The 25,065-nt window shown below is 40.8% G+C and overlaps 1 protein-coding gene and 1 pseudogene across 3 annotated transcripts in view; both read right to left on the reverse strand.

The window, feature by feature from the left end:
• BICC1 (BicC family RNA binding protein 1) overlaps positions 1–25,065 on the reverse strand; it is a 228,807-nt gene that overhangs the window by 102,101 nt on the left and 101,641 nt on the right. The gene's annotated exons all lie outside the window — the stretch shown is intronic.
• Positions 920–15,414, reverse strand: LOC107543264 (5-hydroxytryptamine receptor 3C-like; annotated as a pseudogene).

Below are 25,065 nucleotides of genomic sequence, written 5' to 3' on the forward strand. Positions count from 1 at the left end.
TGCGACACACCAAACATAATCCTTGTAATACAAAACAATGTGGGTTAGGCTGTACTAAATGATTTTTTTATTTTTTGGGGGGGAAAAAAACACAGAACTTGCTTTGAGCACATTTGTATTTCATTAAAACTGATGAAGAGCCTCTAAACATGACATCATGGCATAAGGCTACATTCCCATCATCCTCTGCCTGGTCCAAAATGCCATTTTTGCCACAGTTCTTTCCCACTTACATGCAGCCAACACTGACCGAAGCACAGAGTGAGGGAATGAGCAGGGGAAGGAGACAGTAAATAAGGAGAGAGTGAGTCACCAAAAAAAATGTGCAAACTTTGTTCTCTACTTTTATCACACGAATTAGACTGTTTACTTTTGTACCATGAATATAGAATTTACCTAACTGATAGGGCAAACAAGTAAACAAATAAAACAGGCAAAAACAGTGACTACCATACATTAATCACTTAAATTAGAGTAGGGTCGTGTTTACTTTTTAATATGGATTTAGAGTTAAATAAACAAACTAATGGTGAAGACAACTAAACACATTAACAGTGCAATTAATAAAAAGTGCCTCTTCCCCCTCAGTATTGGCTACGTATTGGGCAGACGGCTAAATGGTCAACACGCTAACGTGTATCCTACCTCTTTTAATCCCCTTTATCATTGCATAAAAGGGCTTTTAGCAGCTGTTTCAGACTGGCAGCCCACAGATGCATTTTGTCTATCCATCCCAAAGTGTTTTGTTCTTAAACGTGAGCCAACATTTTTTAAAATCTGAGAATTTCCCATACAAACTCGGATTTCTGGTTCTCTGTAAAACTTGGCAGATTTAGCACCTGCAGCCCACGCCCCCACATGGCCGCGCTTGGCCAGCCCCGGGGAACAGATGCCCATTCTAGTCAGGCCCAGAAGGCGCTCAGCTGCCCTCCAGGCCCCCTGGGTCTCTCACACTGAGGTCAAGAACCACTGCCATCATCGTCGTCAGGTTTGTATCACAGCACTTGCCATTTAACATGGTGTTTGCACTGCCGTTTTTCTTAGAGAAATGTTTCTCTACACTGGTGTCTCTATTTAAAACTGAAAACCAAAGGGAGGTCACACTGTCTTCACAAGGTCACAATGCTGGTCGGGCTCTAAAGGTAGGCACGCTTGTTACCCCCGCCCTACAGGACCCCGCCCCTGCCTCTTCTCTTCCCATCTTACACTGTCCTTGTTAATGTGTTTACTTGTCTTCCCCATTAAAAATGGTTAGTTAACTCTAAATCTATATCTAAAAATAAAATAAATATCATCCTCCTCAACTTCCTCTGCTCCAGACATCCTGGCCTCCCTGAGAACTTGCCCAGCAGGCAACCCCTCAGGGCCTTTGCATTCACTCTCATGTCCCCAGCGGCCACCTGTCCATCACCATCCCCCTCCACTCCTGCACCACCCCAACCAGAATTATTCTTCCAACTTCACTGCATTTATTTCCCTTACTACAATCTTGAATTCTCCTATTTTCTGGGTTTACTTGTTTATCGTCTGTCTCTGCAAAATAAAAGTAAGCTCTCTACCTTACGCACAACATGCACAGGATAATTTGGGTAAATGACTATTTGTTACACACCTATGAAACAGATTTCTTTATTCCTCACATAGCAGGAAGCAGCAGAGTAAGGATACACTCCCCTGACTGCTCTGCAAAGACCATACTTTTAACCACCATACTATACTGAACACAGGTCCTCTCTTTTTTTTAAATGTGTACATACAAATTTGAAAATTTGCTTTAGGAGTTAGGCATACTAACTGGTTATAACATCCTACAAACATTCATAAAAAGCCTACTGAGCTGCCACAAGGGCCGGGACCCAGAGCTATAAATAAGACACAATCCCTGGTGTCCACAAGCTTACGGTCAGGTCAGGGATACAGAAAAACAAAAAAGGCAACTGCCTGACAACAACCTGGGAGGCGGCTCAGGGCCAGCTCACTAGAGCAGCTCACAGCCCCTACACCTTGAAAGGTCAGGGTGGGGGGTGGTTAGTAAAGGGTTCCCCGCAATATAATCTGCAAAATCACTCAAGTCCAGAAAAGTCAAGTATAAGTAAATTTATGAATGAATTCCTTAGTCCCCAAATGAGGGTGGGAAGGCCCAGTTAGGAGGGCCTTCTCACTGGTTACATTTTATCACCTATTTATGTAAGTTCCAGCTACTATACGTACATGTATCTTCAAAATGACTAAAATTAGAATTTCCCTGTTGGCTAAGACACCTAAAGAGAGAAAATGAAAAAATGACATCTTACTATCACTGTTCTTAGGGAAGTGGTAAGAAAATAACATATATACTTTTCTTTTTCTGAATTAAACAATTTGGCCATTTAATCCAGTAATGTATGCCAGGTGTCATAATTACAACACTATGATAGAGAAGCAACCCTGTCAACACATGTTTGGAAGACAAAACTTTCTGAAATCTTAACCATTTGCAGAACCTCCAAGCAATCATCCTACATATGATCTCTTTTTATTAACCACCACTAGATGCTCCATGACATAAAAGACTATGCCAGAGATTGTATCATAAAGCAGGTAATGGGCATCGAGTCGAAATGCCTACTCCACACACTCCAGTAAGCCTCACACCAGTCCAGGGTCTACTGTGCATGAAGTGGGAGGGCTCAGAAAGACTCACATTCAACCTACCCTCATCAGCACGGAGTGAAAGAGAGGTTACCCCAAGCTTAGGGGAAAATTCTAAAACCAGAGTTCAATCTTCTATACCACATGATCTCCAAAACCCTATAAGCTGGAGTAAATGTCATACCTTTTAAAGAAAACAAATGACTAGTTATTGGAATTCAGCACCTGTGGCTGGCTGTCCTATATGACTAGAAAAAAAGTGATTCCAACAAACACCATTTGTGGCCGGCCAACCCTGACCACACAGGTCACTCACGAGGCTCCTTGTCGGTCCCTACAAGGAGCCTCCTCAGACATCTCTGCATTTGTTCATTGCTGTGTGTAATCTAGCCGTTACGGGCAAGTGGCTCCAGAGTCAAGTACCAGCTTTGGCCGCTTCCTTGCTATCAGGTTGGGCAAATACCTTTGCTCAACCTCACCTTCCTCCTCCTCTGTACAATTAACTGTAGTACCTATTCATAGAGTTGCTGTGAGGTTATTAGAAAACGTGGAAAACCCAAGCACAGAGTGTGGCACATAGCGAGTGCTCAATAATATTAACCCTGTTTTAAGTACATGTTGGTTACTTTGGGGCAGGCACTGTTCTAGATACTAGATTACAACAGCAAACTAGACGGTGCTTCCCTCCAGGAGCTCATGGTCTAACAAGGGCTAAGACAAGTTAACCCACCACTCTGAACTGTGTCCCAAGTTTCAGAGTAGGGCAGGGCAATATGAGGATGTGTAGATGGGATCCCAGCCCAGGCCTGGGTAGTCAAGAACACTTAGCTCAAGGAAATGCCTAGTGATGCTGTGACCTAGAGGAGAATAAAATGTGGGCTAGCTGGGGAAAAGGTGAAGACAGTGTCCCCCGCAGAAGAGGGGGGCATGCAGAAAGATCTGGAAGGAGTGCAGGCAGGTGCTGGGCAGAGCCTGAGAGTGTCGATTCAGTGCAGCTGAGGTGCTTCAAGGCTCACCTTACCCATCCAGGACGGGGAATGTGTCTTGTCTTCTCCACCCCCTATGCATCTGCACATGGATATGCTGAATATAGACTTGAAGACATGACACAAACCAAAGCCATCTGGTACCTAGGCTTCGCTGTCACTTGCTACAAATAAGCCCTGAGAACAAGCGAAGCAACTACAAATGGAAAAGGATCTGCTTACTTCACTTTCAGAGTCAAAATTCCCCAGAAAGTTATCAGTGAAGCTTTGCAAGCCATCGACAACGACTCCCAGTCAGTTCCTATGGAGTAGACCCTGTACACTACTAGTATACCATCAGGATCAGCCCGTTATGGGAGCGGTAGGGTGCGTAGCTGCCCCATGGGCAGGAGGGGGAGGCACAGTTCTCCACTGCGATGTGGGTGCAGGCTGGCCCAGGAGCCCCAGTCTGAAGCTGGATTACCGGAGGCAGAGGCACGTCCCCTGGCAGAAGTGGGAGGAAGGAGGGGAGTTTGGGGGGGAGGGTGCAGAGGCAGAAATCAAGGCACTAAGCAAGTCAGAGGCTCTGTATCCAGAAAGCTATGCTTAAAAAGATGTCCTAAATGGTCATCAAAACAAGTAGGAAGGTAAACCAAGATAGACGGGGGAACTGGAAAAGGTGAGGTCACAAAGCTGTGGCTGAAATCAAAGAAGCCACACAACCTTTGAGAAGAAAATGACTATCTTATGTCTCAAAAAAAAGAAATCCTAAAGTAAGTTCCTGCTAGTTTGTTTTTAATCTTATTATGGCCTCCATTCCACCTTCACAAAACCCAAGTTCAAAGAACTACTATTTCTGAATCATTTTCTATAAACATTAAATCATACCTTCATACTTTAAAGACTTTTGTTTTAAATAATTCTGGATGCTGTACATTAATAAAGCAGCTAAGGAACAAAGGCCAGAGATAAACCTGGGATTTCTCCTACTGGCGAGAAAAGAACTAGAAAATTTACAGGTGAGTTCCATATATTTTTAAAAAGATGCCCAGGGCTTCCAGACAACCCCAACCTAAGTGTTTGCTTTCCTTTTCAAAGAGGCGATGGTAAGCTGGACGAGAGCTTGGATGTGGACACGAGTGATACAAAAGTCACTGAGCAGGCTGGATTATGGGGGTAATGCACTCCTAGTGCGTCTAAAGGCTCAGCACTTTGAGAAAGGAGACAAGCTGGGCAAACTGTAATAGAAGCTGCCAGCAGCCTCCTACTGTCTTCACAAAGCCCAGACAGGTTTAACAGAAAGCCATGAGAATTAAAGTGACTTTTTTTTTAAATCATGGAAATGGGACCCTGAAGCAAGTTAATTCTACGGATCCTATAATGGATGAAAACACTGACACCTTTCAAGGGGCTATCATACAGTTTTCACAATTCTAGTAATTCCTGCAAAACCTCACAAGGAAATCACTGCCCAGGAACCCATGATATGCCCTAATTCTCAAGCGAATCAGGATATTGTCCAAAGTGTTCGGTTTGCATTCAAGAGATAATTCAATTAAGTGGCTAACTCTGACCAACCCCGCTCCAAAAATAAGATGTTGATGCACCCCAGTTGTATGAAATATGAACTGAAAGTGGGAAGCATGCTTAAAATGACTAGTGCTTCTTCGAGGACTAAAACTATAAATACCATAATGTCAGTGAAGCTAAGGAATGCCTAGGTATGCGAAGCTGCAAAGCCACAAAACCACAAAAAAATAAAAAAGCCTCTGGAAAAAATAATCCTACATTCGGCCGTAGCTAGTCTGTTGGTTGTTTTGTTTTTAAATCTAATTCTTGTCCTGGTTTTCATATTCACAAAATCAAACCTCAAAAAACATTCAATAGTTTAAATACTTTAAAGACTTGTTTTAATTCTTGATGCTGGATGTTTATGTCATTTGAAATAGGTCAGTTCCAACTTCTGGACATCCTCATTGTCAAAAGAATCTTCTCTCATTCCTACCACTCTCTAGGTTTCTTTAGCTGCTCTCTGATAATAGTCAGCAATCTTATGTCATAACTAAAGAGGAAAATTTTGGAGAAGTCCATCTAAAAATATAACTATTTGAAAAATAACTTTTAAATTTCTGTTGTAAAGACTTACTGTACTCTTACAGTGGATTAATAATTGAAATGTAACTTAATTCTTATGCTAATCTCAGATCTGATGAATAGCAAACATTCATAGTAACAAAAGTATCTGGCCTAGGAAAATCAATTTTGAAATATATGAAGCAATTAAAATTAAGATTGTTGATATTAGAAAGAATATATATTTTTATAGGTCATCTTTAAAGGTTACTCTTTCATTATGAAAAAATCTGATGATATCAGCATGCTATGGGTATTTAACAGCTCTGGAAGCGATATAGTCATCTTAACTTTCTAACTCATGTTTGCATTTCATAAACAGAGAGTAATGTTCCCTGATTAAAGGGTGATAGTGCGCTGCTTGTTTGTTTTTCATATTAAAAAGGTACCTAATAAACTAGGAATCCTATGCTCCTGTTTTGGTTTTAGTTTCTGTGGGGAGTGATGAAGAGGTGGGAATGGTGGGCAATGTTTATATAACCTGAAATTTGGAATTTTTTTAACTGGAAGAAAGCTCTATCAGCCATTGGGGGAAAAATTTCATCACAGATTTACATGGAATTATTTAAATAATTTTGCTTTCCTAAAATAACCTGCCAAAATTAGAAGAAAAAAACAAGTAATATCTAATCAAATTCTACATGTAGTTTCATCCATAATAGAAAATAATTTCCATTTATAGTTTTAAATGCTCGAATAATAGATTTTTTCCAGCTCCAACAAATTCCAGATTAGCACACCATGCCGAAAGAGAACCTACCTACTAGTGTTCACTACACTACACATCTTGCAAGTCTGCAGCAATTTTAGGATAATATTTTACAGATGAAGGAAACCTTTGCCAAACCAACAACATTCTACTAACGTGCTTATTTCACCAAATTCTTCAATCCAGACGTAAAGTTAAAAATCCGCAGGTAAGTAATCAGCATCTCAGATCAACCCAAGACATGTCTATTTACGCTGACTTTACTTGAAGCATTTGTTCTTGGACCAAGAGGAGAACGCTGAGCACTCTACCTTGACATTTATGCTCTAAACTATTGGAAATTCATCATTCAAAATGGCTCGCAGCTGGGCACCAACTGCTGTCTGCTTCTCCAATAGATCAACCCATTTGTGCTCTATTTTCCCTGTATCAGTAGAGAAATAAGGTATATTCCCCTGCAGGAGGCTGTTTAACATTTCTCCTTGTGCTAATGGATTGTGAGTCAATATGCTGCATTTCACCATGAAGGGAGCTAAATGAGAAAAGAGCCAACCAGAAAATACTGGAAAGTGGAGATGGGAAAGTAGTGAACTTCTCACATGAGAGTGTATCTAAGTGTCTAAAAGCTGAGGATGTTTATTTTGCTGAGAAGGTAAACAGCTCTGTTGTATTTCATTTTAAATCCAAGAAATGCATCTCAGTGATTCAGCTATTCATCATCTCTGGACTATTCGTCACCTTACACAGTTTTCACATATGTGTCCCGTGTGCTCCTCATGATAATCTTGTAATTCAGAGGTATGACACCTGTTTTACAGATGAGGAAATTAGGACTCAAAGAGGTAAAGCAAGCACATAGATGTGTGTCAAAGTCCAGCTAGAATCTAAGCCACATGACTCCCTGGAGAGGGTCATCTCTGCCTCTCTGGCTTATGAAGTAAGCAGAAGGCACCGAAAACTTATGGGGAGGTCACTGTGAAAGCCTGACTGGCCAGAAACTCGGCCATGGACACTGAAGCGAGCAACACAGTGCTTGCCCCTAAACACTCTCTGATTAATGACGAAGTGACTCAGAGTTGGCCCCAATGGTTCAATCCAGGGAAGTATCCCCATCCCCATGCACACATGGAGAGCCTCGGAAGCATCTTGGTTGTCACAGTGACACAAAAGGGGCCATGCTGGCACTCAGTGGCCAGGGCCACAGATACTGAATTTCCAACAAAGGGCAAGACAAACTACTCAAGACATCCTGGCTTTGCACAGTTCCGCTATGCAGGAACTTTGGTTATTGCAGCTTAGTTAACACTGCCAATACCTCAACAACACAAGCTTACATTCCAAAGTACATTAATTGTGAGTACCTACATCAAATACAAGTTCCACTACCAGCTCTTCAGTACACAAATCACTACTTATATCACAGATGCTCACCTTGATCTGTGACCAATCACGTTGCTTCTTTCAAAGCCTGTTGGTGCAAAATCATTGCACATCTGTTATCATTCATGCACAGACAGCAAAGCAAGGAGTTCTGACTTCTTGTCTCCCAGTGATAAAACCAAGGACATATTTCAAAAACAGATAATTAAAAGTGGAAACTGGCCAACAGAGATAAAAGTGCAGCAAAGAAACAAAAAAAAATGATACTGCTGGAAGTGAAATCTGACTCAAATGTCAATGGGTATAAAATCAACAGCTGCCCATGGGAATGCTGACACTGTTGCTCTTTGAGAGACTCAGGATATGCAGCCTGAGGAATCTTAGCAAAGACAAACTTATCGACATCAATAGCAAAAGTGGTTGTGTGTCCCAGAGGGACTGGTGCTGGCAGAAAACAACTTCACATTAAAGAGACTCTGGGAGATATTTCACAACTTTGAAAGTACAAAGGACGAAATGTTGGAATCTGTTCCAGACTTATGATTATGACAATTCACCAAGGCAAGAGGAAACGCTCCCTCCATAATGTGGCTTATACAACCAAAAAAGCCAGCACTGTTCCAACTGTTCTTGACAAGTCTTTAACAAAGAAATGAAACACATTCTCAATATTTCTAACGTTTAAATATAGTGCACTAAATATTAGTTGTATTATTTTTTCATTTCCCTATATATTTATGACTGATAGTAAAGACATTTTCAATGTTTTGACAAAAATTTTTAAGGACAGATAAATTTTCCCATTGATCACTAAAAGCACTTTGCAGAGTTTCGGCTTGCAGTGTCATTTTTATGGCCCCATGCTGCCATGAAAGGTTAGCGCCACCTTTTACGCACCACTGAGAATCACTAATAAGGGGCTTCAAACTGTTCCACACTACAGGCAGGCTTAGCTAAAAGTTCAGAGAACTCCTACTTATCCAACAAAACCTAGTTCGAATGCACCCTCCGCTGTGAAAACTCCTCGAACTCCCTTGTCACAATCCCCTGCCCACCCCCAAGCCCTGGCCTCCCCATTCTCATTCTTTTTGTGGCAATATTACAGTGCTTATTTCTTTGTTTTACTTTGTTTTCTAAACCAATCCCATCAATGAGTTGGCCTCCTGGTGGCCAACAACTGTATCTTGTTCATTTTCAAATATTAGACTCTAGCACTTAGGGTCTCAAGAAGCATGATTAAAGTCACAGTGATGAAGGAGACAAGAGACAGGAGAGACAACAATTACATGGCACTTGCAGTATCCAAGGTCATAGCCACTCCATCTACAGGGTCTCCTGTAACTCATTAGAAAAATTGTGTTTTTGAGAAAGTCTGCTTATCAATAAGAATAAATCAACTGAGTGAATATTCATTAACAGAGTAAATTCTAAATCATGACAGCATTAATTTTCCCAAGGTATGTTTGCATTATTAAAAAGACACCCTTTACCAAAATGTCTGAAATGGTGAGTGGCTGGCTGGGCCAAGGGTGAACCGTGGAAAGCCGAAGTCCAAGCTTTGACATTTCTGCTCCAGCCTATGGCTGGCATAGGCTCCAGGGGGCGAACAGCTCTCCATTTTAAAGGATGAGTCAGGGCGCTGGCCGTGTACTCAGCTGGTTAGAGCATCATCCTGATATGCCAAGACTGCAGGTTCCATCAATGAATGTATAAATAAGTAGAACAACAAAATCAATCTCTTTCTCTCCCCTTCTCTCTAAAATCAATAAAAAAAAATTTTAAAAATAAAAAGGTGAAGCAGGTTTTTATGTTAAACTCCCGATTTCTAAATGGTGACACCTGTTTCAATCATGTAAAAAAATTTTGTGAGCCAAAGAAAGCATGAACCCTACTTTTTGACCTGTGCGTCAAACCAAGGGGAGTTTTCATGGGGGTATGACTGGGTGGCTTGTCATGACCTACAATGTTAGTGATGAGCCAGTTTCCTGGAACATAAGGATCTGTGATTCGTAAGACTATTCCATTCTCCAAATATCCCTTTATTGTAATTCCTCAGAAGAATTAACCAGATCTCTATCTGGTACCATGGGTAGTTATAAAGAGATAAACTTGAACTATCAGTATAACTTGAACTGTACATGTAAAAATGGTTAAGATGGTAAATTTTATGTTACGTGTATTTTACCACAATTAATAAAAACAGGTATGAGATTCCACTTGGGCTAAAGACAAGTGAGAAGGGGTTTGATGGAAGCCTTTGAGAATGAAGCTTTCTGGCCTTTAGAAGAAAACTTCTGAAAAGGTTTTCTCTCTTCCACTAGATGTGAAGAAAGGTGTGATTGTGGAGCCCTGATGCTTCAGGCTCCCTCCTATGACCATGAGGAGAATCTGCTTGAGGGTAAAGCCATCAACGCAGAAAGCAGAGCTGAGTCAGGGAACATCTGGGGCCTGGAGGACACCACGCAGCTTCGTGACCAACTATCCTGCTTCACATTCACCTCTGCACTCTTCAGTACTGTGAGCCAACACACGTTCACACTGTTGAAGCCGGCCTGCTAGTTGAGCTGAAAGCATTCCATTGGGTTCACCTCCCAAACGAGGTCCTCCTGACTTCCATACTTCTCTCCAACATCTGTGTTCAAAACCTTGTCTCCTCCCCTCTCCCACAGCTCCTCCTCCCCCATCACTCCTCACCCCCACACTACTATATCCTGTCAGTTGCACAGACCTAGTGATTCTCTCTCCAAAACTGTGTCCAGAATCCAAGATCAGCTTCCACTGAGATAATTACCACCCATGAGCACTTTTGCAGAGGGCTGCACCACTGACGGCAGCCCTTCCAGCTTTTCCCTTGCAGGTCATAAGCTCTGATGTTTCCCTCCCCTCACTCAAAAGCCTGCCAGTGCTCAGTCACTATCTCTTAAGTTAGGCACAAACTTCTTGGCGTAACGTTTAAGACAGTCCTAACCAGGCCACACTTTACCTTTTCGGTTTTATTTTTCCTCAGTCTCCTCTACTTTCATCAATGTCACTATCAGCTGTCCTATCCATGTCCAATCCCCATCTTTTTTTATTCAAATTGTTCTACTGCCCCACTGTCTCCTGCCACTGAATTTCTCCGCATTGTTCAAAACCAACCATAAAAGAGACTTCAAGATCCCCTCGATCAGATGCAGTCTTTCCCTCCTCGGAGCTGCCACATTGTCTCTCTTATGCTAGTTATGTTATATCACTATTTTTAAACTGGTTCAATCCCCCTGCTAGAATATACAATCCTTGAGGGCAATGTCTGCAAAGCCTAATTACTGGGAAAGCCAAAAACACCTACCACCCTCTTGACAAATCAGAGAAAATGCCTGGGCAGTTCATTTACAAGAGAGTTGTAAGCTTCTAGAATAGGCTGCTGTCCTTTGAGGTACCCAAAGGAAGAATCACTTTCTTTTTATAGGTTCGCGCATCTAAATCAAGAGTCCCTGACTCATATGTTTATAGGAGCCAGGGAAGGAACAATTAGGAATGAATAGGCACAGTGCATGTTTTTAATTCAAATACACATTCCGCAAAAGAAAAAAGAGATGTACAAAAATTACCCATTTCCCAAGTAAATACACCTTCTCTCATTTTCTTGGAATTCACTGCCCCCCATAACCCCCCCTGGCCTATAGACAAGGGTAACAAGAATTATTTTACTCCACCTGAGAAACCCAACAGTACAACAACAGGGATAAATGGTAACTGACAGTTGACCTTGGTATCAGGGAAATAACCAGGAGTGGTAGCGGGTACAGCCAACAGGAGGGCGCCTGTCCTGCTCGAGGTTGCTATCATTAGCTCCAACCAGCATGTGTGGAAGCTGGCCCAAAGCAGCCAGCCTTTCAGATTTTTCAAGAAAAGCTACCAAATCAGACTGGCATGTAAAATCTCCTTAATTTTAAAGTGCTGGCAGCTAAATAAATTTATTTCAAAATCACTACTCAGATGAATACAACATGGCCTAAACGAAAAATGCTTGCATGCCAAATACAACCAGCAACTATTCAGTTATTTTCTGTTTACCTGATATTAGTTAAAAGAAAAACAACAGGAATATGGTAATGCTCAAAAGAGTTGAGTACGTGGCGCTTCTACCAGAACCAGAAAATCCTGTGCCAGGGTATCTGATAACTAGATGAGCTTTGATTTTATCAGGAAGAAGAAACAGGGAGCTATATAGCCCAGCACCTGGCTTTGAATCTGGGGTACTCAGTGGGAAGGCCCAACGCTAAAAGTTGCTGGGAAATGAGGCTAATTAAGCCTAATACAAGGTTATATGTAAATCCCCTTGCACATGGTAGGAATTTAGAAACTACTAAACTTTCCTGAATGAATGCTAAAAATCATTCCTTCCAGGAGGATGCCAGAAAAATAAAGTGTTACCCTGTTGTATTTGGTACAGCATGGCAGAAGACATGTACTGTACACGAAATGTACTTTTCTGCAAAAGTAATTTTAAATCTCTCTGATATAGGAAAAAATGTGTAGCCCATAAAAAGTTATGAATAATATTCAAAGAATTTATACACTGCAAAAATGAATTTAATTGATTATGAAAATTTCCAAAGAAGCTGCTCTGGAGGCTTAAGTGCAGTAATGATGTCACAAGGAGACTTGGAAAGACAAGCGTGCAGATGTACAGGATTTCACTAATCCGCAGCAGTGCAGAATTGGGTTTGGCAGTATTTCAGATGTCTTCATGTGATTCTTAGAGTAAAAGTTTCAAAACACTTTTTCCCCTGTGAATTTTTTGGTTCTTAATATCTAAAGGAGAATCCAACTAAAAACCACTAAAGTTTCCAAAGTCTGGTTTCAAAAGAAATAAGATTCTCTTAACACATCCTCAGTTCCTAACATCTCCTCACATCTGATAAAGTGGCAGGTAATTATCCTGTCTTATGAAATGTGACCAGTCAGTGGGGCGTATTTTTACCACTATACATTCATTTACAAAACAAGATGAGTGGCAGACACTGTGCTCAACCAGTGGGAAGCAATGACAGACAAAACCAGCCATGGCCCCTGCTCACACCAGACTGACAATATCATCAGGGAAACAATCAACCAAAGAACCCTTACTAACGAGTAATTATAAAGCTTAAGAAGTTTCATGAGAGAAACTTACAAGTTGCAATGATATCATCTAACAGAGAGAAAGCCTTGTAGTCTGTTAATTAGGGATGATTAGCTTGAAAAGGTGAGCCCCAATATGAAGCGTAGTTACATCAGAGGGGGTCACACAAACCACCCCAGGGAGAGGGGTCAGCATTCATTCATTTACAATTACTGCATGCCAAATATGTGCCAGTCACTGAGTTAAACATTAGCTATGTAAACAGTCCCTGATCACATCTACAATATACTGGGGGAAATGAACAAGTTAAAAATAAAACAAGCCTACTGGAGGAAATGAAGAAAAAGCAGGAGGTAGAGACTGTTTTTTTAAAGTGGGGGACGGGTTAACCTTTAAAAGACGGCATTTAAAAGACAGCATCATACAAACTCCATATATTTTCCAGGATCAACTGTACAAATAATGGTTTCTTTCCTTTTGCCTGTAAAAAAGAACGTATATGCTTAGGTTTCTGAGTATTTAAAAGAAAATAGGATGTTCTGAGTCAGAACAGAGACAGGTTGTACTTTATATTGGGTTGGATGTTCTCTCTGAAGAAGGGTCACTTAAGCCAAGGCCTGAAGGATACCAAGAACATTGCAGGCGGACAGAATAACAGAGCGTGAAAGCCCTGAAGCATGAGGGAACTCGGTGATAAAGGACCTGAGAAAAAGCCAGAATGGCAGGAGAAAGTGGCAACCGGTGAGATGGAGGGTTAGGAAGGACCAGAACATACAAAGCCTTCTCCTGAAGGACTTGGATCTCATTCTAAGAGTACGAGGAAGGCAGTGAAGGATTTTAAGCATTAATGATGAAAGGAACATGACTTTAGTTGTGTTTTAAAGATTACATTGAAGGGAGCAGGACTGGGAATAGAGAGACAAGTTGGGAGGATGTTAAAATTGTCAGGCTAGAGACGATGGGAGTATGGAGAAGGGTTAGGATGGTAGAGATGAAGAAAAGTGAACCCAATCAAGATATACTGAGAACAGAACTGAAAACTGGTTAATTTGATTAAGGAAGGGTGAAGGAAAAGGAGCTAACCAGTTATCAGCCAAGTTTCTGGTCTGAATAACTGGATGGCTGGTGCCATCAGTGGCACTGGAAGAAAGAAGGGGAACTAATAAGATTGAGAAAATAAGAGTTAAGCTTTAGATAAGTTATATTTTTTAAGTCTATGAGCCACTGAAGTGGATTTCCATCTGAGCGGAAACACTGAGGTTATAAGAAACTAGTGATGCGAGGGTGATTCAACTGGGAAGTCTTTCAGGAACCTGAACCCTGAGGAGTAAGGCGGAGCTCCCAGGACTGAGGGGAGCTGATGGCATTGTAGGAGCAAGGACGGAACTTCTGGAAGGCTTAGGAATCTAGTCAGGTCTGCACAGAGGGTTAAAAACAAGGTGACTGCCAAGACTGGGAGGCTGGGATTTGAATGGGCATGAGAGCCTGACTGGTTTCCAGAGGAGAGAGAAGCTCCAGACTGGAGTTTGCGGGTGGGTATCTGCTGAGGTATTCCAGGGGACAATGACCTTGATAATGGTGGAAGCCATGAGGAGCAGGTAGAGGTAGAAGGGCAGGGTGTCCATCGTATGGCTGAACTGCACCCACAGGTCCACCAAGTGCTGTTTCTGAGTTTCGTGTTCCTGCTGGCCCTTGTCAATACAGTGCATCCATTTTACTCTGCCTCTCTGGTACCAGGCATCTTCCCCACCAACTCCACTGGCTCCTGCAGGCCAGGCAGGTGGAGGGTCAGACCCAGGCCCTTATTTCCCTTCTGGGGTGCAGCAGGGCAGCATTTCCTTAGGCTAGTGCAGTGCAGAAGCAGGGAATGACGCCACTGAGACATGGGTGGAAGCTGGATGACGGCCAGGTAGAACAGGGAAGTGATGACAATGGTCTCCAGCAGGCTGACACCCATCCAAGACAGACACAAGGCAAAACAGACACTCATGTGAGGGATGAGGGGTGAGGGATGCGGGGGGAGTGGCTGGGAATCAGTCATTCATCACGAGCAGAAATATGGTGCAGCCTAGCAGAAGTGTCATCTCGAACTGGGTCTGATGCTCACTTTCTGCCAACAGGTAGAAGGTGAAGCCACTGGGCACCAGGTCGTCACGTAGAGGCTGGGCCTGGACCTGATGGCCGCCAGTTTAGATGAATAAACTGAGGGTGAGCACTCAGTCCTGCTCATCAAAGGGGAAAGAGAAGATGTACCGGTTGCAGGTGCTGACCACCCTCACTGGATCATCATATCTGATGTGACCATCACTTCTGACATAAGCCGTGAGACCTGCAGGCGCCCGCTCCCCATCTGTGAGCTCCTTGAAGACACCTGGAAGCCACAGGGTCTCAGCTGCCGTGCTGAGCTTCTTGACGCCCCCATGCTCCTCCAGGCTCCACCCAACGAACGGACTGCACCGGATCTTGTTCAGCCACAGGAACAATGTCATCGGTTGAAGCTGTGCTTCCACTTCTAGGACGGCAGAGGGTGAAGATGATGTTGACATGGGGGGGATGCTGTGGTTGATGACGAAACGGAAGGCGTTCTGTCAATCACTGCTCGACAGCAGGACCTACCCCGTGCTGCTCAAAGCCTGAGTGACAATGAAAATGTCTCCGCTCCCTTGAAACAGCAGGTGGGGAACGAGGCAGAGAAGGAATTCTTCCCTGTGGAGCCAACCTCTTTCCATCTTCTCTCCTTGGCTCTTCTCCGGAGACTTAGTCATGAATGCTGAACAGGCCGCAGGCCACACCTCGAGCCCTAGCTCAAACTGTCCTTTTCATTGAAACGTATAAACTATACGTTCAAAACCAACTACAAATTAAAATTCTCAATATCAACTCTCATTCATTTATTCAACCAATACTTATGGAGAGTTTATTATGTGGCAAGCACTACTGTAGACACTATATTAAAAAAGAGTTTTCATTTAGTAGCACAAGTATTTTAATTATATATTCATATACACTGCTCGGGAAATGATATTTTATTGCTCATTTTTAGCAGATGAAGTTTTAACATATAATATGGTGAATATTCTAAGACAAGTAGCTTTCCTTACGGTGCATGCTATAAGCTTGGCCTTGACTAAACAAAACTTTTAACAATCCTTCTAAACTCCAAGAGAAAGGTTTATTAATCCCTCAAGCGAACATCTGGACACTCTCTCTTCTTAGAGCCCCACTGTTAAAGAAAAAAAAACAAAACAGCTAAGTGAGCCCAAGGCTCGTCCCAAGTCTTCAGTTTCTAAATTCTTTAGTCTGATCAAGAAAAATGTTGCCCAGCCGGGCATGGCTCAGCGGTTGAGCGTCGACCTAGGATCCGGGCGATTGGGGTTCGATTCCCGGTCAGGGCACATGCCCCGGTTGCGGGCTGCAGCCGATCAATGACTCTCCCATTGATCTTTCTCTCTCTCTCTCTCTCTCTCTCTCTCTCTCCTTTCCTCTCTCTCTCTTTCTCTCTCCTTTCCTCTCTCTGAAATCAATAAAGATATTTAAAAAAAAAAAAAAGAAAGAAAAAATGTTGAACTAGGTATGCTCACCAGTGCTACAGAGGAAAGAGAAATCTTGTTTTACAAGATGCTGGGTGCTGGTTGGCATACTGTCATCAGCCGGAAGCAAAGTGGTTTCGATTAATGTGGTAAACAAACCCCAAAACTCAGTGTCATCAATGAAGCTGAGTTTTCCCGAATAGGAGAATGTCGCATTACACACTCCATCCATTTAAACTGACGCAATCCTTGGACCATGTGTTTGGTAAAAGAGCAAGTGGAGTAGCGGAAAGCTCAAATGTGACCACTGGGATACTTACTGGCTGCGGTGCCAAAGCAAAATTTTGAGATTTTTTTTCAACCAGGGTCAGACCTAAAGGTGAGATTCAGAATGCTGTGAATTCATCTGGAAACAAACTGAGTGGAAAGTGTAAGTTTTAAACTTTTATTGCTAGTTTCCCTTTCTTTTATAAGGTCATTCAATGAGGACCGAAAGCTCACCCAGGAGGAATTCACACAAGAAAGGGCAAGAAAAAGCCTTCGAAACGGCGTTCTGCATAAACTGGTGAACCTGACCTGAGGCCACAATACCTTAACTGACATCAGAGCATCTGAAGATGATGTAAAACCTCCATTTTTTTGCAAGCTCACATGATCAGGGGACCTCCCCAAAGAAGTTTTACTTCCAGTCTGCACCCTGTGCATTTTGTTTAAAAAGTGGAAGATGATGAAACACTTAGTTCTGTGTTTATTGCCAATTTTTTATTCATTATGTCCTCAAAAAAGTACTTTACAGTAAGCTATGATAAGACGGGGGGGGGCAAAAATAATTATCAAATACGTTATACATCAGCACTTCATAAACACACATGCATGAACACCCCCTCATCTATACCACCTTATAAAGCAGGCATGATCCCCCTTAGACACTTGAAAAGAAAGTTTAGCAAGATCAAAGAACTTGCTTAGCATCACGTAGCTATGAGTCAGGAGAATCCTTCAGTTCTGGCTTTCCCATTACCTAGTTATATGTTCTTACAAATGTAAGTTACCTAACACTACATTCCCTCCAATGCAAAATAAAAAGGCTCAACTAAACATGTTAATTACATTAAAAGGTGAATTTGATATTTTAAGGACTGATAATGGATGGTTACTTGTTTCTTCCCCTCCACCCCTACCCTGCCTTCCTTGCCTTACCCAATTTCAGTGTTTTTTACCCATTCCACAAGAATGTAGGAAATGGAGCCGCCGTGCCCATCCCCACAAAACAGTACTTAAAAGTGTGTTTTGATACCTGTAACACATCTGATTTTAAAAGGGAAAAAAATCTTGAATAGAGAAGTTAAAAGTACTTCCTACAATTAGAGTATTAGTGAATTCCACTTTATGCTATCATTTTTTCATGATTACAGTGAACAAATGAAAACTGACTTCACAGAATTCCCTCGATTGCATTAGGTCTTCACACAAAAAAACCATTATTGTACTCTTATAATAACAAGTTTGGTACAGAAGCATCATTAATAGCTAATGAGAAATTGTGTATCTAGACTAAATTTAAACGTCATTCATTAGGAGTTAGTTTTAAAGGAATGGAAGGCCTAGGAAAATAAGCCAGTCGTTTCTTTTGCACCCTGTTTATAATCCACAGAAACACAAACCTCATAGTCATTAGTTAGAAAACAGAATTCTAGCCTGGCAGGTAACAATCTGGGCCTTCCCCAAAACTGTCAAGCTGCCATGAGTTGAGATTTTTCCATCTGGCCTAATTGTGAACCTCTCTTATCTAGTTTATTATTGAAATGTCAGAATAAGCCATCACTTCTAATATATTTGTCAAAAGAGTTTAAACACTAAATAGACATGACAGGTTAAATAGGAAAAATGGCCAAGATATTTTTACCACCTTATTTAAAATTCCTTGCAGTGGAAAACTCAAGAGAAAAACAAGTGTATACTCAATAATTCTTCAGGTATTTAAGAGAGATTTAACAGCGAGATGAAAAAGACATAAAAAGAGTCCACTGAAAATACAAGAAATGCAGAACAAAGCCACAGATTTGGAAAAAATATTTACACAACATACATCCCATAAAGGAACCTATATCCAGAACTCTTACTATTCAACAGACTACTCGATAAAAAATTAGCAAAATCTCACACAGACTTAACCAAGGAAGCTACATGAATGGCCAAAGACACATGAACAACTGTTCAACAGCACTGGTCATCAGAAAACTGTAAATAAATCCAAAAGAAGAAACTACTAGGAATCCACTAGAAAGGTGAACATGAAAAAGGTGGACAATATCAAATGCTGAAAAGAACATGAAACGAGTATAACTCTCACACTTTGCTGGTGGGAACTCAAATCTGTAGACACACTTTAAAAAACAACTTGGCAATTTCTGATCAAGTGAAACATGCACTTACCCTCTGAGCCAGCAATTCCACTCCAAGGCACTTATCCAAGAGAAATAAAAATATGTGCCCACTCAAAGACACATGGATCTTACAGCACCTTCATATACAGTAGCCACAAAGTGTAAGCAACTCAAATGCCCTTCAATGGGTGAATGTAGAACACAAAGAGTAGTACATCCATCTATACAGCAGATTTCTACTCAAAACCAAAGCAATAAACTACTGATGTATCAACAACCTAGATGAATCTCAAAAGACTTAAGTAAAAGAAGACACAAAAGACTAAATACTGCACGATTCTTAAATGACAGTCTGCAAAAGGCAAAACTGTAGGGCAAGAAATGTATCGGTGGTTGTCAGGCACTACAAGTTAGGGGAAAGAAAACTGTTCTTTTAAATAAAATATAAATTGAATTTTCAAAACCAGCTACATATAAAATTATCTTTGACTTACTTATTCAACCAGTGCTTAGTTATGCCTACAATGTAGCAGGCACTACTCTAGATACTGTACAAAAAGAATGTGTTGAACAGTTTGAATTTTCAGAAAAGTAACTGAGAATAAATGCATAAAAACTCATTTAGTACAAGTTTTCCACATGTTGACTAAACATTATCAGGCCTCAATACTTTTTCCATCTTCTCACCAGATTGTTACCAAATATCCTTTATTTTCTAGTGATAGTTTATTATATATTTATGAGGGTGAACCACCTGAAGCTGTAGTGCAATCAACAAAATAGTTCTTTCCTATGTTTCCACAGACAAGACTCAAGTTAGAAAGCTGTAAAAGTAATCAGAGATTATGTCACACCTCATTGTAATGCAAAATAATCAATGACGGAATTGCTAGTCAAAACACCTGATATTTTTGATGAAGTCTTTTTTTTATGTTTCAAGAACTTTCCCAACATCCCAAATGAAATGTGTTATTCATCTTATAAATAGAAATGATTGCTATGGAGACCTAGCTGACTTCTGGTTTCATATTTCTAATGTGAGAACACTAAGGAACAACACAATTCTTCCCATTTTTAGTTAAAAGTCTCCTATTTAACATCCTTCTTTATCACTACTGGAAAACTATGAAAATCTTTCTAGAAGATTTATTTTGTTCCAGCCTTTAAAATGGAATATCCCTATAAAAAATTAACTTTCCAAAATCCAAATATATACATATATAAATATAAAATGAAATATTCTTTTGTTGAAGCTCTTTTATATAGTATAATTCATGCAGATAATTTGAGAAAAAATTATAAATTTTGTGCTTTAACACTATCCTAATATTTTTTGTAAGCCACTGGGATGTTTATACCATGCTAGGAGAATATATCCACAAACTGGGTCAATGATATTTTGTCCTGGAGAAACTACTAACTCCACAGTCACTGAGGTTTTCTCCAGGTACACTACATGACAGGTGTCGCTCAGTACACGTGCACACACAGACGATGGAGCTGCATGGCCATAGGACCTCATTACAGAGAAAACACAATGAACAGAAATTTACAATATAAGAGATGAAAGATCATAGTTTTGTAAAATCGCAAAATATTAAAGTTCTCAAAAAGTATATTCTTGCCCTGGCCAGGTGGCTTAGTTCACTGAAGTGACATCTAGTACACAAAAAGGTTTCGGATTCGATCCCCAGTCGGGGCGTGTAGGGAAGGCAACCGATTGATGTTTCTCTATCGCAGTGATGTTTCTCTCTCTCCCTCTCTCCCTTTCTTTCTCTCTCTCTCCCCCCTCCCCCCTCCCACTCTAAACATATCCTCCGGTAAGGATTAAGAAAAGTACAGTTCTCTGTTTCTGCAATTTTTTCTCAAACTACACACTAATTTCTTCGCTTTGGCTTTCTTGATTTCATCTTTTAAAACTACATCAAATCTTAAAGTTACGAAATTTAATCTTTAGTCATATGAGTAATACTGCAAAGCCTCATATTTTAAAATCCAAATTATATCAGATTTGAAATCAGTATAAATTCAATAATACTTAATCCAATTTTTTAAGTAAGTGAAATTTCACTCAAGGTACCCCGTTACCCTCCAGCTGATTTCAGATATTTTCCACTATGTAAGAGATTATCTAAGGTAAACGTGTGCCATAGAACCTTCACAGAATGAACTTGTGCCAACAAATGAGCAAAACCTGAACACTGCATACTAGGTAACTCTACACCTTGATTTTAATTGTTTAAACCTAAACATTGTTGATAATAGCAACCAACTTAACAATCTTCGGAAAATGAGAAACAGATGAGAATTCTTAGATCATCATGAATCACACCGCAATGGAATTTAGCTTTAGATCACTGCTAGGATCTTCTGACTATAATCAGGTTTGGGGCTCTGATTTTATGACCATCTAGGCCAGAGGCTCCCGACCGCATCTCCCTCCAGATTTCCTAAAGGGGGTGGAGTCAGGCTAGGAGACGCCTGCCCTCTTTAAAATGTCATTATAAACTCTAGGGAGAAAGGACAAGAGACTGTCTTGATGGCAATGCTTCCGAATTTAGTGCAGAAGCAGAGAGAGGCATGAGAGACTTCAGGGGCCAAAAGAAAAATGAAAGCTCAGTGGAGCCCTTTGAAAGTCAGCAATTTGAAGAAAATAATCTCCCCCTTAAAATACCTGACAGTACCAGACTGCTACCAACATACCAGATCCTGCCATTTCGTAAACCATGGTAATTACCGCCAAGGAAATTAAAAACATTAGAATAAAGTTCAGCTATCGATACCTGACTATGGTTTCAAAATTATTAAGAACTTACATCTATTCCACCTATGGGAGAATCGGACAAAATATAAGAAGAGAAGCTGGTAACAAAGACATTTTTCTTAAGTCTCAGTTACTTCCTGAGGAGAGAGTATTCGGCTTGAAGTATTTAATGAGAAAATGTATGTAACAGGTTAAATACAGCAGTTTTTCAACCTTGGCAGCACATTAAATCACCTGGGGGGACCTTCTCTCTGTCCCTTCCCTTCACCTCCCTCCTGGCATGAAGACGTAACAACCCGAGGACAGGGGGTGGGGGGGGCACGACAGGGGCAGTGTGCCTGGCAGCCGAGGAAAGGGGTAGAGAGGAGATGTCAGAGGACAGAGGATTCCATTCCTGAAGAGCTGGAATACTGGTTACACTAAGCAAAATTAATGAATTGATTAGTTGGGCATAAAATTAATAACCTGAGGATAAGGAAACCCAGTTTTCTCCATTTCTAAGAAGAGGGGAGGCTAGAAAAATATTGAGGTGTTGGGTTGGAATTTAAACGATCAGAATAAACTCATTTTTCTAATGTTTGCAGACTCAGGCAGATGCAGAAACAGCAGTCACAGATGTACACACAGCATGTATGTACACACAGCCACAGCTGCCACTCTGCCTGCTGAGAGGGCCTAGAAGCAACGCCACCCAAGACCCAGAACACGGTTCCAGCTACCACCTTCCCCTCGAAAGGACGAGGGTCAGGGCCGGGGCAGGGAAAGTACAAGATAAGCCTGGAACATCTTGTTTTGCCAGAAAGTAGGAAAATGCTCAAGGAATGATGGGAACGTGTCAAAAGAACATAAAATTCAACTTAAAAGGGCACAAATCTCGGACAAATTTGGACTAGTTTGAGAATCAAAATAAATAATGAGATTATCAGATTACAGTCCATTGGTTAAAATGAGAATCCATAAAACCATACTGATATGTAAGTAAATAAATGATAAACTGATAAACAGAAGAGAAAGCTCTTTTTAATACAATGTTAACTCCTAAATGTAGATGGAGCAATAAAAATAATCACCATCTGGCAATCGTCACAATGGAAGTCTGAAAAGGAAGGAGCCATTAATGAATGTTGGGGCTTGTATGTGGAGATTTGATTAATTAGGATATTAGCATAATATGGAAACATCTCCTACCAAAACACAATTAAATACAAAGAGGATAATGGTGACTTCATAGCGGAGAACATCTGCATTCACCAACCTGGCCAGGTGATCACAGTTAACGTCACCAGTGGGGGAATGGGTTGACGTCATATGTTTCTTTATGTGACAGGCTCTGAAGAGCATGATGTCACTCCTGCCAGGAAGGCATGGCCTGGGTCCAGTCATGAGAAAACACTGGGTAGTCCCAGTGGAGGGATGCCCTGTAGAAGGAAAGGCCTGCAAGGACATGAGAAATAGGGGAAAAACCAAACAATGTGTTCATACTGAAGACGACTAGTGGACATGACAACTAAATTCATTATGGGTTCCTGGATACCATCCTGGACCAGAAAGGGAAAGAAAGACATGGTTGGGACACTCGGTAAAATTTGAATGTGGTATGTGAACCGTACAGTGGTTTTGTATTTATTTCCTGATTACTAACAGACCATCTTTCCACGTCTTCCATCACTTTTATGTAGGGGTGATGGAGCATCATGTCATAAAAAGACCACAGAGATTAATAGAAGGGGGAGGAAATTCAGTAAAATGGTAACAATTGGGAATCTGGGCGACAGGAATGGAAAAATTCTCTGCAACATTTTTGGAGGTGCAAAACACTTATTAATAAGGAAACACTAAAGAGCTTGCTAAAAAATTCCAACACCCAGGCTGCCCCTTTGACCAACGAGAGGCAGGAATCAGACACCAGTATTTAAAGCTCCTGAGAGAATCCACCAACTTTCCATTCCACAATACACAGTATTTGTTCAATAAATGATATTGCTGCTAAAACTATTATATTCAGCATAACCCAGTATGCCTGTACGCAGAACTTCTGTCTATAAAGACTGAACTGACATTTTTAAGAAGATCATCCTGAATAGCTGTGACCTATCTTGAGCTGCAGAGATCCGTAAGTGATGAGACTGATACTGTGAGCAGAGACAGCACTAGACAGATTGCAAGTAAAATATTAATGATAGGAAAGCAAGTCTTTAATCTCTCAAATGCTTATTAGTATCACAAAACAATTACTGAATTTGATCTCAGATAAGGATATAAATCATTACAAAGATTATTTGTCCATAGAATCCTCAGAAATTACAAATAAACAAAAGGGCAAATGTAACTGATAGCTACTCACCTTGTGCTAAAGTTCTTTAAAACTTAAATTTTAGTTTGTTTTTTTTACTAAAAAAAGGTAATTTATACAAAACAGGCTTGACCTATTCAAATTGTCTCTATGATCAGAGAATATTCTCCTCTTTGTTCAGGATCTTATATACTCATTTTATTACTCTCTCCTCCTCTAGTTTTGCAAATAACTGAAAATTCATTTCTGTAACAATAAATAATTGTAAACAACTTACACATTCTCCCAAGTGGGGGACAAGCTGAATAATGTATGCTGCATCCATACAATGTAATAACATGTAATATGCAGCAAGAAGAAAAAATGAGAGTAATCTTTAAATACTCAGTTGGAATTAGTTTGCATGCTGGGAAGGAAAATGAGGAGTCTTTTACCATTATAGGTACACTTTTGTACATTCTGAATTCTGAATCCTATAAACGAATTAAGCAAAAATTTAAAGTAACATACACATACTAAATTTTATATGCAAGAAATTATCCTACACTAAGGTAACTCTGGTGGCTCCAAACTACTCCCACTCTTTTCCAAAATCACTGTGCACATTAAATAGGTGACACTTAAATCATAGGAATGTTCATTCCTTCAATGCTGAGCTCCTACTGTGACACAAAAACATACCAAAATGCAAAAACAGCAATCCCTGCCTTTATCTAGATATAGCACATCTACTATAATGCAATGCAGTATTGCACACAGATGAAAACTCCCGTGAGAAATTAATGGTGCACAGCACAGCATCTGAAGAATCACTTCTAGCTCCCAGTGATCTGGGAGGATTTCATGAACAAGATGGGATTTCAGCTGGTCTTTCAAGAATAATGCACCAACAGGTAAGAGAGAGCATTCTGATGGAGGGAATGGCAAAACTAAGCTGCATTTGGAGAACAGCTTGCAGCCCATCTGGCAACGGCATGTGGTCAGTACAGAGAAGCTGAGAGAGAGAGGCTGGAATGTGGGCCAGTGTAGAAGGCGCAGGAGCATAAATTATTGGGCAAATCCCAGGTCCGGGTGAGTGCCTGGCTCATAATAGATGTTCAATAAATGTTTAACACTCTAAGTCATCATGGAGGCATTGTCAAGGTATAAGGTGTCTGTACACCCAG

Source organism: Miniopterus natalensis, chromosome 14, assembly GCF_054644295.1.
Source record: "Miniopterus natalensis isolate mMinNat1 chromosome 14, mMinNat1.hap1, whole genome shotgun sequence".
In the NCBI taxonomy this organism is placed as follows: domain Eukaryota; kingdom Metazoa; phylum Chordata; class Mammalia; order Chiroptera; family Miniopteridae; genus Miniopterus; species Miniopterus natalensis.